The following is a 16,500-nucleotide window of genomic DNA, read 5'->3' on the forward strand; positions in this document are numbered from 1 at the left end:
TGTCATAATGAATTATCAAAAACTGAATGGCTTCAATCAATGCAAAGTTTAATCTTACAATTGGAGCATCAGAAATCTGAAATGAATCTTGGGTGCATGTTAAGTCACTCCAGTGGAGTCCAACTCTGCAACCCTATGGACGGTAGCCCACCAGGCTCCTCTGTTCATGGGATTCACCAGGCAAGAATGCTGGAGTGGGTTGCCATGTCCTTCTCCAGGGGAACTTCCCAACCCAGGGATGGAACCTGCATCTCTTATGGCGCCTGTATTGGCAGGCGGGTTCTTTACAACTAGCGCCACCTGCTGCTTCTGCTGTTTAGTCGCTAAGTCATATCCGACTCTGCGACTCCAGGGACTATGACCTGCCAGGCTCCTCTATCCGTGGGACTTTCCAGGCAAGAATACTGGAGTGGGTTGCCATTTCCTTCTCCCGTGCCACCTGGGAAGCCCCAAAATGAGTCTTACACAGCTAATATCAAGGTGTCAGAATTCTGCTTATTCTGGACGCTCCGGGATGGAAACTGCTTGCATTTTCCATCTTCCAACCTATCGCCCTTTCCTCAAGTCCCTTTATCACTCCAACCTCTGCTTCAGTTGTCACATTTCTCTATCTCTGACCCTCTTGCCTTCCTCTTTTAAGGACCCCTGTGATTACACTGAATCCACTCAGATAATCTCATTTCAGCATCCTTAATTAATCACATTTGCAAAGTCATTTTTTTTTTTGCTATGAAACATAACATTTTTGAGGCTTGAATGTGAGCTTCTTTGGGGATCCATTATTCACACTACCATAGACATCAAAAGCTAAAAAAGAAAAATAAAGAAAAATAAATAACTTTCAAGAAAGTAATAATTTTGAAAGCAGCAGCTTTTTTTGGAAAGCAACAGCTTTCAAAGGACATGTTTTTTGTTCCCTTTTTCCAAAAAAAGGAAAAAACCAAAGGCATCCGAATATCTTTATAACCAACCCAATATGAACACAATATAAAATAAATGTAAGATTTTAAGCTTCTTCCAGAAAGTAAATGAACTTTTGCCAAGTAAGTCACAGTTTCTAATTTCTAATGTGGTCAAGGACAAAAAAAAAAAAAAAAATCAACTGTGCTTTATGAAGAAGCTATTTAATACACACATAGAGAGGAGTTCATTTTAAAACACATTATCTGCCAAAATAAAATTGCAATTTTAACCTACCAACCTGAAATTACACAGAAATTTCAAAAGTAATTTAGAATCATGAGCTGGAAGGGATTACCGGCAACATAATATCCTAAATGTGCATGACAGATGCTTATTTGTGCCAGAGGTCAATGCTCAATTATATGCTGTATATCATCAGCTGAGCCAAAGAGGGGATGCTCCAAGGGGAGAAATGGATTGAATGAGGATGATCTGATACTAAGATATACAAAAAAAGAATAAAAATTAAACAAATTTTAAGAATCTCCTAAAGAAATGATAAAGAGAAAGAAAAACAAAACTATAAATAATTTTCTACAGGGCCAATTCCTAAATATACAAAAACAGGTAAGACACTGATGTTCGTTGAGCATTCTACTGTGTATTTGACACTCATGCTGCACTATTTAATTATTTTGGAAACCCTGTGGGGTAGATATTGATACTCATTTTATAGATGAGGATTCTAGGAAACAAAGCTCTACTGATGGAATGAAGGTCACAGAGCAAATTTAGCAGTGGCAAAAAAAAAAAAAAGTCCTAAATTGGATCTTTTGTTTCCAATGCCCTTTTTAGCCTGTTATTCCTGCTAGTTCCTGTTGCTTTAAATTTTCTGGAAAAATGCTTCTTCATTATGTTTTGTGTTTTTTTTTTTTTTTTCCTACATTAGAAGACATGACTAAGACATACTATTTTTCTCAAGGTTAACTGAAGTCATGTTTTTTAACTTTTTAGAAATGATATTGTGATGGGTAGATAGGGTACCTAATATGCTTCCCTGGTAGCTCAGTCGGTAAAGAATCTGCCTGCAGTGCAGGAGACCCAGGTTCCATCCCTGGGTTGGGAAGATCCCTCGGAGAAGAAAATGGCAACCCACTCCAGTATTCTTGCCTGGAGAATCCCATGGACAGAGGAGACTGGCGGGCTACAATCCATGGGGTGACAAGAGTTGGACATGACTTAGCAACTAAACCACCAACATGTTGAAAAAGCTAACTTTTGCCTGTGTTCTCAAAACAAAAATAGTCAAGAATAAAACACCAAAAATCACTATCAAGAGCTTGTCACTGCTCTAGGAGTTAGAAATCCAACAATGAACAGGGTAGGCAGAGCCCATGCCCATATAAGGCTTACTGTTTAAGTGGGGAAGAAAGGCAACTGATTCTATCAAAGTTGAGAATATGGGGAGATGAGTATTATGATAAGACAAGTTGAGTTAATATGGGTAGGCAGAGCAAGGGCACCTAACTTAGTTTCTAAAGAATTAGGATAGGGTTCCCAGAAGAAATGGCATTTGTACTTAGACTCAAGGGACAGTTAGGAATTAGTTAGGAATAAAGCAGTTAGTCTTAAGGGAAATCAACCCTGAATATTCATGGGAAGGACTGATGCTGAAGCTGAAGCTTCAGTACTTTGGCCGCATGATGTGAAGAGCCCACTCATTGGGAAAGACTCTGATGCTGGGAAAGACTGAAGGCAAAAGGAGGGGGTGGGGCAGAGGAAGAGATGGCTAGATAGCATCACCAACTCAGTGGACATGGATTTGAGCAAACTCTGGGAAATAGCTTCCCAGGTGGCACTGGTGGTAAAGAATTCACTGCCAATGCAGGAGACAAGAGACATGGGTTTGATCCCTGGGTCGGAAGATCCCCTGCAGGAGGGCATGGCAACCCACTCCAGTATTCTTGCCTGGAATATCCCATGGACAGAGGAGCCTGGTGGGCTATGGTCCGTAGGGTTGCAAAGAGTTGGACACGACTGAGGCGACTTAGCATACACGCACAGGAAGATAGTGAAGGACAGGGGAGCCTGGGGTGCTGCAGTCCAGGGTCTCAAAGAGTTGGACACGACTTAGTGACCGAACGACAATAAGGAACAAAGGTAAAAACTGGTTAGGGGATATTACCTAATGAATCTTTATATTTCAAGCAGCCTTAGTTTCAGTGCCTGAAACATTTAGGTTCAGTGAGCACTTGATAAGCTGAGTTTAAGAAGGAAATTTAAAACAATGAGCACTATTCATGGTGGCAGGTAAGACGGTTTATGATTAAAACCTGCATGGATGTTGAAGCTGTGATAAAAGGAAATGCAAATTCTCGCCCATGTCTTTCTATAATAGAACTGAGTAGGGCATGCTACAAGAAACTCTGAAAATAAAGATCACTTTGTGATGCTCAGTAGCATTAAGAAACTATCAACTTTGAAATACTATAGTCAGCTCAGTAAGATATGTTTTATTTCTTTTTAAATTCCCAGGGCATAACAAAATCAAGTCATTTGTAGTGATGTGGATGGACCTAGCCTTGGTCATACAGTAAATCAGAAATAGAAAAGCAAATATCGTATATTAACACATATACGTGGAATCTATAAAAATGGTACAGATGAACCTGTTTGCAGGGCAGGGATAGAGATGCAGATGTAGCAAACAGACACGTGGACATAGCCGGGGAAGGGTGGGTGGGCTGAACTGGGAGAATAGCATTGACATGTGTAAATAGATAACTAGTGAGAAGTTGCTGTATAGCCCAGAGAGCTTGGTGCTCTGTGATGACCAAGAAGGGTGGAATGGGGTGGGGTGGGAGGGAGGTCAAGAGAGAAGGAATCACCCATATAACTGATTTGCTTTGTTGTATGCAATGTTATAAAGCAGTTATACTCCAAGAAAAAATAAATATATAAACAAATAAGTAAATTTCCAGAGCATACCCAGCAATTCACCCAGAATTTAACTAGTGTCACTTTGGCTCCAGAAGAGTGTTGTCCGAAAGTTGTTGCAAGGATGGAAATCTTCTATAAATCTGCATTATCCAATATGGTATTTGCTGGCCACATGTGGCTACTGAATCCTCAAAAAGTGGCTAATATGACTGAACAGCTACATTTTAATTTAATTTTCAGAAATTTTAACAAAAATCTAAACAGCACAGACCTATAGTATGAAGGGATAATAGAGCATGCTATTTCTAAGAGGAATCTAAGGTGAAAATGTAAATGCGTTCAGATGACTATATGGTTTTATTGCTAATAAAGGCTTCCCTGGAGGCTCAGATGGTAAAGAATCTGCTCGAAATGCAGGAGATCTGGGTTCAGTCCCTGGGTCAGGAAGATCCCCTGGAGAAGGGAATGGCAACCCATTCCGGTATTCTTCCCTGGAGAATTCCATGGACAGAAGAGCCTGGCACATTACAGTCCAGGGGGTCACAAAGAGTTGGACACCACTGACAGACTAACACTTTCACTTTCACTCCATGTTGAGTTAAAGGGAGCTATCATGTTCTCTCACAATAGACTTCTAAGTGTCAGAGTAAAGGACAGAATATTACCTAGAAGACAACAAGTATACAGTCCTGTGGTATTTTATGAGGACGAGCCTTTATCTAAGTGACAGTAGTATAGAGCCGTCTTGGGTTAAACTCTATGCAGATCCTGGATATCTATAGATTTTTGATAAATCTTACAATCTCTCTGAGTGTCAGCACCATAACCTGAAAAATGGGAATACTAATAAACGCAAAAAATACCGTGTGTTTTTGGACAAGTTCAGTATCTGTCATATATTAAGCCCTTAAGAGAAAGGAGTTGATTACCCTTACCAGAAGCATCTAACTCATTTGGAAGAATAACATGAACTTTGGGCCTCATTTCATATTGAAGATTCATTTACGAGTACTTTCTGACAAGTCAGTGAAACTCGAATAGGAGTGACTATTAAGATGTAGACTGTGAAGAAAAGAATAAGACAACTGGTTAATTTCAGACTATCCCAAAGAGCCAAAATGGAACAATAACTGCATTATCTATTACAAATCATGACTGAAGTTAAGCTGCTGCTAATCCTTAGAACTATTCAGACTTTCCAAAGGGGGAGGTGGGAGGATAAAGAAAGAAAGAGAAAACCCACTCAGCTCTAGGTAAAACTTTGCAACTGTTTACAAGACAAAAAGGAACTCTCTATAGAAACCAAATATAAACAGCATATGTTATTAAACTCAAAACACATGAAAGAATAAAAGAAAGTTACATATATTTTCTCAGTGTGACAGAGTCTGAGGCAAGTCTTGGGGGAAGTTGAGTAAGGCCACAAAAAAGGCTTTAGCTTCTTTCAAAAATCATTAAAATAGCCCCACCCCCCCAGAAAAGGATTTGCCTCTTTAATATGGATGCCGCTCAGAAGCCCATAGAATACATTAAACTCTTAGAGCATACATTCATTGTCATGTGGTAGAAAGCAACTATAGCTGCATAGCATGAATTCATAATTGGATAATGAAGCTCTTTTCTGATTAAACCCTTGTAACAGATGGGAATTTTTCCCTGGACTAACTTTTCATTTTAAAGGTTTCATTACAGTTTCTTTAAGAGGATGGTGGTGGTTTAGTCTCTAGGTCATGTCCGGCTCTTGCGACCCCATGGACTGTAGCCTGCCAGACTCCTCAGTCCGTGGGATTCTCCAGGCAAGAACACTGGAGTGGGTTGCCATTTCCTTCTCCAGGGGATCTTTCCAACCCAGGAACTGAACCCGGGTCTCCTGCACTGCAGGCAGATCCTTTACCGACTGAGCCATAGGGAAGCTAAGAGGATAGCTAGTGTCATTTATTTTGGAATTGGGCTGTTTGAAAAAGTATGTATCATCCTGAATATTGGTTTCCTACTGTTAGCACAAATTTGAAGGGTTTGAAGCAGCACCATTTATTAGCTCAGAGTTCTGTAGGATTATCTGCTTGGGATCACACAAAGCTAATGCCAAGTTATTTGCTGACTGCACCATATCTGGGGTTTGGGGTCCTCTTCCAAGTCACTCCTACTGTTGACAGAATTCAGTTTCCTTACCAGCTTCTGCTACGGGCCTCTCTCAGCTTAAGGCTCTCACATTTCTTCTCCAGTGGTTCTCTCCATCTTCACACCAGAAACAGTGAGTCAGATGCTTCTCAAGCTTTGAGTCTCTGTGACTTCCTCTTTCTACCACTGGCCAGAGGAAACTCTATATGTTTAAAGTGATTCCTATTGGGACTTCCCTTGTGGTCCTGTGGTTAAGACCCCATGATCCCAGTGCAGTGGGCATGGGTCTGATCCCTGGTCAGGGAACTCGATCCTGCATGTTGCAGCCGAGAGCCCACATGCCACAACTAGGACCAGGTGCAGCTGAATAAATTTTTAAAAAATCAGTTGATAAAGTGTCTCATGAGATTAGGCTCGCTTTTATCATAAGGTTGACTCTGCTGTATAATATAATATAGCAACCAAAAAGATATCTTATATTTAATGTGTTCCAGGGATTAAGCCATTTCTGGGGAACCATTTCTGGAATTCTTCCTGTCACACTGTGTGTGAGATTCAAAGGGCGTCTTCTGATAAATGCAAGTATCAGCAGCATTAAATACTGCCCATAGAGCTTGCTCTCTTTAATTAAGTAAACATGACAAAATGTAACCCATTTTCCTATACCACATCACTCCTAGAAGACTGGCTTCTGGGTTAGTTCCTCTAGTTCTGAATATATTATTTTAGACAAAAATCTATTTAACAACACGAGGGGACAAGATATGTGCTAATTTCTCTAGCTATCATCTAGAAGAAGACAAGGTCTGTGGCCCATAAAGAAGTTGTATTTTAGTGCAGGAAATGGATACACAAATCACTATGTTAAAATGTGCTAAGTGCTTTACTGAAGGACTGAATCAAGAACAGTTGCCTAGCTGCTCCTATTAACCGGTGAAGAACAGTATCCTGGATGCAGTATGCTGCTGCTGCATGCGTGCATACTCAGTTGTGTCTAACCCTTTGTGACCCCATGGACCGTAGCCTGCCAGGCTCCTCTGTCCACAGGATTATCCTGGCAAGAATACTGGAGTGGGTTGTTGCTGATGGAGTGTAAAAAGCATACAATTTTTGGAGACCACAGCGAGGATTCATAGATGGGTTTCCTCACTTACTAGTTATTCAACCTTGGGATGTTTGCTTAACAAATATTTTGTGGCAATAACTGAACATACTTCATGTGTTTGTTGGATGATTATAAATAAAATAACACATATGAAGGCATGCAAGTAGCTCATAGCATTTATATGTCTTTTTCTCTTTCAGAAGAAGTCTCTATGACCTCTACCTCAATGTAAACCACAGAAATTCAGACAGAAAGTGAGTCAAACAAATAACTTTATTTTCAGGCTCTTGATTGTCTAGGGGAAGATCTTCCCCAACCATTGCCCTACCTTTTTGCCCCCCAGGCTTCCATTTGTGGTATTTCAACTAAGATTTGATGCTCTACAAGTTAATATCAGTATGATATGGAGCAATAAATACTTGCATTGTTTTGCCTTTCAAAAGCTTTCAGATTACTCACAGATAATAACCACCTAGCATGTGATGACAATTATCTTAAAATAACAAAACACCAATTAACAACACGGTTGTTGGAAAGGGACTTGAAAACAGTAGGTCACTTCTCGTATGTCAGATATCTCATGAGAACTCTTATTTGCACTACAGATTTGCTTATCAGATTTTTCTTCACAGGCATATAAAAAGATATATGTCACATAGAATGTTTGAATGTCTCCAGATTCTAAATTAATGGTGCCTGAATCAGTGAGATATTCATCAGTATGCATGTTCCTTCAAGTATTTTTCACTTGGGTTGTTTGTGAAATTGCAGAATTCAACCCACAGAAGACCAGCTCCATGGGAGGCTTACTGCTGAGAACTATGAACTTCCTGTGTTTACAGTAAACACTGGGAATTTGAGAGGACTGGGCTCTTTGTCAGTCTCATGATGAGTGACTTTGAAAAAGGTGAACAGATCCAAATGGGAGATAAAGCCAGGAGGGTTGGATCATGTATCAAAGTTGCCTAAACTTTGTCAATTCCTGAGATTTTACTCAGGAATAACCTGAGAAGGTTATTTCAGCTAACCACAGTGAGACGCTTGCAATAATTTACTGGTCCTGGATTTAGAAAGAAACTTGATTAGGAAAAAAAAAAAAAACATCATATTTCAGTGTTTCATTTTTGATTTTTAATCATATTGAAAAAGCAATTTTTAAGGCAGCATATACATGACATATGGATCACAATAAACTGTGGAAAATTCTGAAAGAGATGGGAATACCAGACCACCTGACCTGCCTGTTGAGAAACCTATATGCAGGTCAGGAAGCAACAGTTAGAACTGGACATGGAACAACAGACTGGTTCCAAATAGGAAAAGGAGTACATCAAGGCTATATATTGTCACCCTGCTTATTTAACTTATATGCAAAGTACATCATGAGAAATGCTGGGCTGGAAGAAGCGCAAGCTGGAATTGAGATTGCCGGGAGAAATATCAATAACCTCAGATATGCAGATGACACCACCCTTATGGCAGAAAGTGAAGGGGAACTCAAAAGCCTCTCAATGAAAGTGAAAGAGGAGAGTGAAAAAGTTGGCTTGAAGCTCAACATTCAGAAAACTAAGATCATGGCCTCTGGTCCCATCACTTCATGGGAAATAGATGGAGAAACAGTGGAAAGAGTGTCAGACTTTATTTTTTGGGGCTCCAAAATCACTGCAGATGGTACGTGCAGTCATGAAATTAAAAGATGCTTACTCCTTGGAAGGAAAGTTATGACCAACCTAGATAGCATATTAAAAAGCAAAGATATTCCTTTGCCAACAAAGGTCCGTCTAGTCAAGGCTATGGTTTTTCCAGTGGTCATGTGTGGATGTGAGAGTTGGACTGTGAAGAAAGCTGATCGCCGAAGAATTGATGCTTTTGAACTGTGGTGTTGGAGAAGATTCTTGAGAGTCCCTTGGACTGCAAGGAGATCCAACAATTCCATCCTGAAGGAGACCAGTCCTGGATGTTCATTGGAAGGACTGATGCTGAGGCTGAAACTCCAATACTTTGGCCACCTCATGCAAAGAGTTGACTCACTGGAAAAGACCCTGATGCTGGGAGGGATTGGGGGCAGGAGGAGAAGGGGATGACAGAGGATGAGATGACAGGGAGGCATCACTGACTCGATGCACATGAGTCTGGGTGAACTACGGGAGTTGGTGATGGACAGAGAGGCCTGCGGAAGATTGTTAATCCACCCTTTGTCTTTCCATATACATGGATATATATGTATGTGTATATATATATATACATATATGTATATATGATATCAAAGAAAATGAGGTTTAAAATATATCTACTTCTTCCATGATTTTTAAAGGATTAGTCTGTGCTAAACTATGTCGCCACTGTTTCTGAAAGCATTATATTTTGTAGCTTATTTTGAATTATTTCTCGGTTGGAGTATCTCTCCTATAATTCAATAAATTCATCCAGGGTCCATGAACTTTATATTTAGAATTCGACCACAAGCACATAGCCTAGGGCCTTACGTAGAAAATGTGCTTTGAACTGAAATGAAATTATGGTCAGAGTTCTCAGTAGTAAATTCATGTATCTGAGTCAATCAACCTTTCAATATGTACCTATTCCTTCTAGGAGGCCCAATTTATTGATACATCTCTGGGTCTAAAATAGAAAATAAAACATTAAAATTGCTAATTTTAGAGGGGGCGGAGACAGCGGGGGCTGAGGGAAGCGGGGCCGGGGCCGAGAATGGCAGTTGTGGCGCTGATTCCCGGGAGCCGCCGTCAAGACAGAATTGCGGAGGAGGAGTTCTGGAAAGCGGCCGTCGGGACCCCTCCTCTGCGTTCCCCCCGCGCCAGCTGAGAGGCGCCTGGGCGGCTCTGAGGAACCCTCCTCCGTGTTCCCTCTGGCCGCCGCCGCCGCCGCCGCCGGGAGATGGGCCTGCTCGCCCGCAGCCCTGCGCCCTGCCGAGGAGTTGAAGAACATCTGTGATAAGTCTTCTACAAATTGAACTCTTTCAAGAATTCTCTGAAGGAACCAAGTAGGATTTTCGAGCATCATGACTTAATCTGAATGCAAGAACAAGAAATAGATTTTATCTTTAAATATAATGAAGGGCTGTGTGTAAACACAGACCCTGACTCAATTCTAATGAGCATTTTAGACATGAGTTTACATCGGCAGATGGGTTCAGATCGAGATCTTCAGTCTTCTGCTTCATCTGTGAGCTTGCCTTCAGTCAAAAGGGCGCCCAAAAAAAGAAGAATTTCAATAGGCTCTCTGTTTCGGAGGAAAAAGGATAACAAACGTAAATCAAGGGAGCTGAATGGCGGGGTGGATGGAATTGCAAGTATTGAGAGTATACATTCTGAAATGTGTACTGATAAGAACTCCATTTTCTCTACAAATACGTCCTCTGACAATGGGCTAACTTCCATCAGCAAACAAGTTGGAGACTTTATAGAGTGCCCCTTGTGCCTTTTGCGGCATTCTAAAGACAGATTTCCTGAGATAATGACTTGTCATCATGGATCTTGTGTGGATTGCTTACGACAATATCTAAGGATAGAAATTTCTGAAAGTAGAGTTAATATCAGTTGCCCAGAATGTACTGAACGGTTTAATCCCCATGATATCCGCTTGATATTAAGTGATGATGTCTTGATGGAAAAATATGAAGAATTTATGCTTAGACGATGGCTCGTTGCAGATCCTGATTGTAGGTGGTGTCCAGCTCCAAACTGTGGGTATGCTGTGATAGCATTTGGATGTGCTAGCTGTCCAAAATTAACTTGTGGGCGAGAAGGCTGTGGAACAGAGTTTTGCTACCACTGTAAGCAGATTTGGCACCCCAATCAGACCTGTGATGCTACTCAACAGGAGAGGGCTCAGAGTTTACGTCTGAGAACTATACGTTCTTCATCCATTAGTTATAGTCAAGAGTCTGGAGCAGCAGCTGATGATATAAAACCATGTCCACGATGTGCTGCTTATATAATAAAGATGAATGATGGGAGCTGTAATCACATGACATGTGCCATCTGTGGTTGTGAGTTTTGTTGGTTGTGTATGAAAGAAATCTCAGATTTACATTATCTAAGTCCATCAGGATGTACTTTCTGGGGGAAGAAACCCTGGAGCCGAAAGAAGAAAATATTGTGGCAGCTGGGCACACTTGTTGGTGCTCCTGTAGGAATTGCCTTAATAGTTGGCATTGCTATCCCTGCCATGATCATTGGCATTCCTGTGTATGTGGGCCTGAAGATTCACAATCGATATGAAGGCAAGGATGTTTCAAAGCACAAACGGAATTTGGCCATAGCAGGTGGTGTAACATTGTCCGTAATCGTGTCTCCCGTTGTAGCTGCAGTAACTGTAGGTATTGGTGTTCCTATTATGTTAGCTTATGTCTATGGTGTTGTTCCAATTTCTCTCTGTCGAAGTGGAGGTTGTGGAGTCTCAGCAGGCAATGGAAAAGGAGTTAGAATTGAGTTTGATTATGAAAATGATATAAATGTTGGTGGAACAAATACAGCTGTGGACACAACTTCAGTAGCAGAAGCAAGACACAACCCCAGCATAGGGGAGGGAAGTGTTGGTGGTTTGACTGGCAGTTTGAGTGCAAGCGGGAGCCACATGGATCGAATAGGAGCCATCCGGGACAACCTGAGTGAGACAGCCAGCACCATGGCACTCCCTGGAGCCAGTATCACAGGGAGTCTGTCAGGAAGTGCCATGGTAAACTGTTTCAACAGGTTGGAAGTACAGGCAGATGTGCAGAAAGAACGGTACAGTCTAAGTGGAGAGTCTGGCACAGTCAGCTTGGGGACAGTTAGTGATAATGCCAGCACCAAGGCAATGGCAGGATCCATTCTGAATTCCTATATTCCACTGGACAAGTTCTCTGAAAGATGAAAGTGGTGAGAGATGTCCAGAACAGGCAGATCCATAGAGACAGAAAGGAGATTAGTGGTTGCTCGGGCTTGAGGGGAGGGGAGAATGGGAACTGGCTGCTAATGGTACAGGGCTTCTTTGGAGGACAATGAAAATGTTCAAGTTCGATGATTGGACAACTGTGAATACACTACAAGCCACTGAATTGTGTACTTTAAACAGAGAAGGCAACAGTATGGAGGTTCAAGTAGATATTGAATCAAAGCCATCCAAGTTCAGGCACAACAGTGGAAGCAGCAGTGTGGAGGATGGCAGTGCCACCCGAAGCCATCCTGGGGGTTCGTCCGGTGGCTTGCCCGAAGGTAAATCCAGCGCCACCAAGTGGTCCAAAGAAGCAACGGCAGGAAAGAAATCAAAAAGTGGTAAATTGAGGAAAAAGAGTAACATGAAGATAAACGAGACCCGAGAGGACATGGATGCACAGTTGTTAGAACAACAAAGCACGAACTCGAGTGAATTTGAGGCTCCATCCCTCAGTGACAGTATGCCGTCCGTAGCAGATTCCCACTCTAGTCACTTTTCTGAATTTAGTTGTTCTGACCTAGAAAGCATGAAAACTTCTTGTCGTCATGGTTCCACTGATTATCTAGCCCGCTTTGCTACTGTTAACATTCTTCCTGAGGTAGAAAATACCGACTGGAAAATTCCCCCCATCAGTGTAGCATTTCTGTGCTTACCTGAACTGCTTCATGTTCAGAAGTTCCACAGTTGAATCATATTGCAGAAGAACATGGTAACGGTGGAATAAAACCCAGTGTTGATTTAAAAAAAAAAAAAAATTGCTAATTTTAGTATTAAAGCCAGGAAAATATGTTATCTTAATTGAGGCTGAATTTGTAGAGGAAAGTGTCTATAGCGGGCATAGATACTTTCTCTTATCAGAAATTGAATATATCATTTATAGCTTCTTGTTTTTTCTTTTCAGCTTCACAGATGACAGCCATTTCTCTCATAAGTAGTTTTTTCCCTAAGTGGTAAATACAAAGTAGTAAAAATATAAACTATTTTATGAAGACAATGCATTTAGCAATTAAAATATACTAAGTAATTTACCTATGATATGTTTATTTAGCAATATCACAGATTCTCAATACAGATCATATATGGGCAGCAAATGTCCTCACCCATAAAATGTAGTAATTGAGTTGCCTGATAGATTTCACATTAGCTGCAATTACATATTTAAATTATTATCTTCTACAGAAAAAAACACCAGGATGTCACTCTTCATCATAAAACTAAAAAATTTCAACTCTTCTGTTTTTACACAATACCTCATAGCTTTATTTTCAGAAATTTTTTCAGAAAAAAAATCACAATAATTATTCACAAATGGTTGCAATAATCCTTAAGAATAACTATTATTAATCTCAATTTTAAAACCTGGGTTTGAAAGAACTCTGATTCCAACGTGGCTGTTTTATTTATTGCAGCCTCTTACTTTTTTCCCTATACCACCTATGGTCATGGCTAAGTTACTAATCTACTCTAATAAATTAACATCTCAGATTTATCAAAATTTAAAACTATACACCTACACACTGTATGCAATTTTTATGTTAGTTTCTTAGAGATAGTGGTTCTTGAAGCAGTTGTCAAAGTGGATATGTCATTAAACATCCAACCACTAAAGACTTCAGTTCAGTTCAGTTCAGTCGCTCAGTCATGTCCGACTAAAGACTTAGAACTGGATAAATTGCCATATATTACTAGAAATATGTTTACTTGTTCCAGTTTGAATTTTTAAATTTTTAATTTCAATTTTAATTTTCAATCTAGTAAGTAACCTTGCAGATACATTTACCCTTTAGAGCTACATTAACAAGAACAAGAATATAAGTCTGAAAGTGCATGTCACCCTTTGAAATGGAACCAACACAAAAGATGTCCTTGTCAAAATTTCTGAGTCTTCACAGGGCCTTTTTTCTAGTTCCTTTTTATTTTTTAAATTACAAAAGTATGATAACACATTTAAAAGATAATACTTGGAAAATATAGAACAAAGTTACATATAGTTTCACTATATATTGCAATTAGTTTTTGTCAATAAATTAAGATTTTTAGTTGTAGTTTCAGTATCAAACTCTCAAAAATTAATAGAATGAACATAAAGAAAAATAGAAGGATATAGTAGACTTGAAAGCATTGTGAACCAATTCAACATAATTAAGATTTATGCAATTTTCACACAACAGTAGGATATAAATTCTATTCAAGTTCCTATAGAGTATAAACTAGGAGACACTGGAATATATCTAGGGCCATAAAACAAGGTGCAAACATTTCATGGTCTGAAGGCATTGAAATTATACAGAGTCTGTTCTCTTATCATTGTGAAATTATATTAGCAATCAATATCAAAAGCTATTTGAAAATAACCCACATATTTTCAAGTGCAATGTGACATTTATGAAGAGAGAGATCTTTGACTTAGACATTAAAAGTGTCATTAAAGTTAGAAGATTGAAAAAACACAGAGGGTGATTGCAGAGAAGAAAGCATTTAAATGAGAAGTTACTATCAAAATGAGAAATTCATATAAAAGATACTTCAAAAACTCCATGTATTTGGAAATTAAATATCATATCTACTTTTAAATGATGGGTATATCTAAGAAGCCATAAGAAAGAAAATTAGAAAATATTTCACAGGGTCTTTTTATTGTTATAGGACATGAGATGGATCTTGTGGTTTCAAAGATGTGTTAGAGGTGAGCGCCTTGACTCTAGAAATGAAGATGCTAGGCACTTGGCATTTTGTCATTTCACATCAAGACTGGCTCTTGAGGAACTTTCAAGATATGAGTAGGATGAAGAGGGGCTATTTTTGATGAATGACTGTCCTCCAAGAAAAATACCCCTACCCATGGTTAGGTGGAATAGTAGTTTCTTTTATAGATTTAGATCTTTTTATTTAAAAATATTTTTAATGTTTATTAGATTTCTAAAAGGAGTCACCATCTTTCAAAATTTTTCATATAAGTTTTGTTAGGCAGCTTGTTGTGATTGAGCATTGTGGGGGAGGGGCTGCAACTCTTTTCTCTTAACTCAGCCCAACTTCCCATTGCTTATTTTTTAGAAAGCCCTACGGACTTGCTAGTCATCAGATATTATTGAAACCCCATGTAAAATAACCAGAACATTTGCATTTTGTTTCCCTATGGATTATGCAAGGGTTTCCAAAATAATGCAAAATATATTTGGCTTGCACTTTGTGAACCTAACATGAAAAAAAAACCCCACAAAATAGTCCCCCCCCACACAATATATGAACCTACGACACAGCTGGTTTTATCAATTAGGCCACTAATAAGGAAATGATAGAGAACCAAAAGCCCAAAGAATGGATCTTTTTTACAAACAAAATGCCCATCTATCGAGAATGATGGTGGAGAAGTGCTTGAAAAGAATGTAGTGTAATCAGTGAGGCATGTGCTTGAAAGCAGACAGACTGGGGCTTCAGAGTCGCTTCACCTTTCCCTAACCATACTACTGGCAAATTATTTGCCCTTTCCAAGCACTGCTGTTTTTCTTTCGGGTATAAAAAGAGGAATAATGGCAATTTTCGTTTATTTATATCCTCCATGTGTTGAGTGCCTATTACAAGCTATTAATACATACTCTCCTGGGGCCAAGGAAATAGCAGTGAAGAAAACAGATGAAAATCTGTCTTTGTGGAAAGCACCTTTTAATGAAGGTGAAAAAAAGATAAGCAGAACAATTTAATAAATATAGAGTGTACTGAATGATGAAAAAGAGATAAGTCTGTAAGATAGGAAGTACTAGGGAAAGTTATTTCAAGTAGTGTGGTTAAAACACCCTATCTATAATAGTAACAACTGAGCAAACTATTTTAAAGATGAGGGAGTGAATAGATCACAATGGGTGAAGACACTTCAGGAAAACAGAATGTGGGTCTGTTTCTTTTGGCCACTAAGCTGCTGTTCTCCAAAATAAGAACACTTTGCTCTGGTTTGCAATGTCCCATTAGAATCAACTTGGATGTCGACTTCAGTGAACCTGGATTCAAGGTTATCCTTCCCATAAGGGATAGAATTAGAGGTTTCTCCAAGGGGATGGTGTTGGAATTAGTAGAAAAATATATGGACTATGACCAAGATCCATCATATGTATTATAGGATAGAAACAGTTCAGAAATGGAGAAATGGAATTTTAAATTATTAGACTGGTAATTCTCCTAATCTATAATCAATCATGAGAGCAGGAAAGAAGAAGGAGAAAAAAAGTGTCAATGATGTGCTGAATGCATGTTAAAAATTAAACAGAATCACAAACACCAGGCTCTGGAGATTCCTTTTCCAGGTGTTTTCCTTCACAAATAATGTTTTTATATTTTGATTCCCTAGAAAAATTCATGCTAAAAAAGGCCATATACTGGAAAGTCTAATTTAATATCAATACTATTGAGTTAATAGTCAGTTGATTTATTAAATATTATTAAACTTATACTACTATTGAGTTGAATATTTAGTTGATTATTAAATATCAAATTTGATT

General features: G+C 39.2%; 1 pseudogene across 1 annotated transcript; it reads left to right on the forward strand.

The window, feature by feature from the left end:
• Positions 1 to 10,041: 10,041 nt before the first annotated feature.
• On the forward strand, positions 10,042 to 12,769 carry LOC129559959 (E3 ubiquitin-protein ligase RNF19A-like; annotated as a pseudogene). Its single transcript, XR_016039295.1, has 2 exons — positions 10,042 to 11,928; positions 12,146 to 12,769. The product of XR_016039295.1 is annotated as an E3 ubiquitin-protein ligase RNF19A-like (transcript).
• Positions 12,770 to 16,500: the final 3,731 nt, after the last annotated feature.

Source organism: Moschus berezovskii, chromosome 16 (genome assembly GCF_049115385.1).
Source record: "Moschus berezovskii isolate FMDL1 chromosome 16, NW_MosBer_1.0, whole genome shotgun sequence".
Lineage (NCBI taxonomy): Eukaryota > Metazoa > Chordata > Mammalia > Artiodactyla > Moschidae > Moschus > Moschus berezovskii.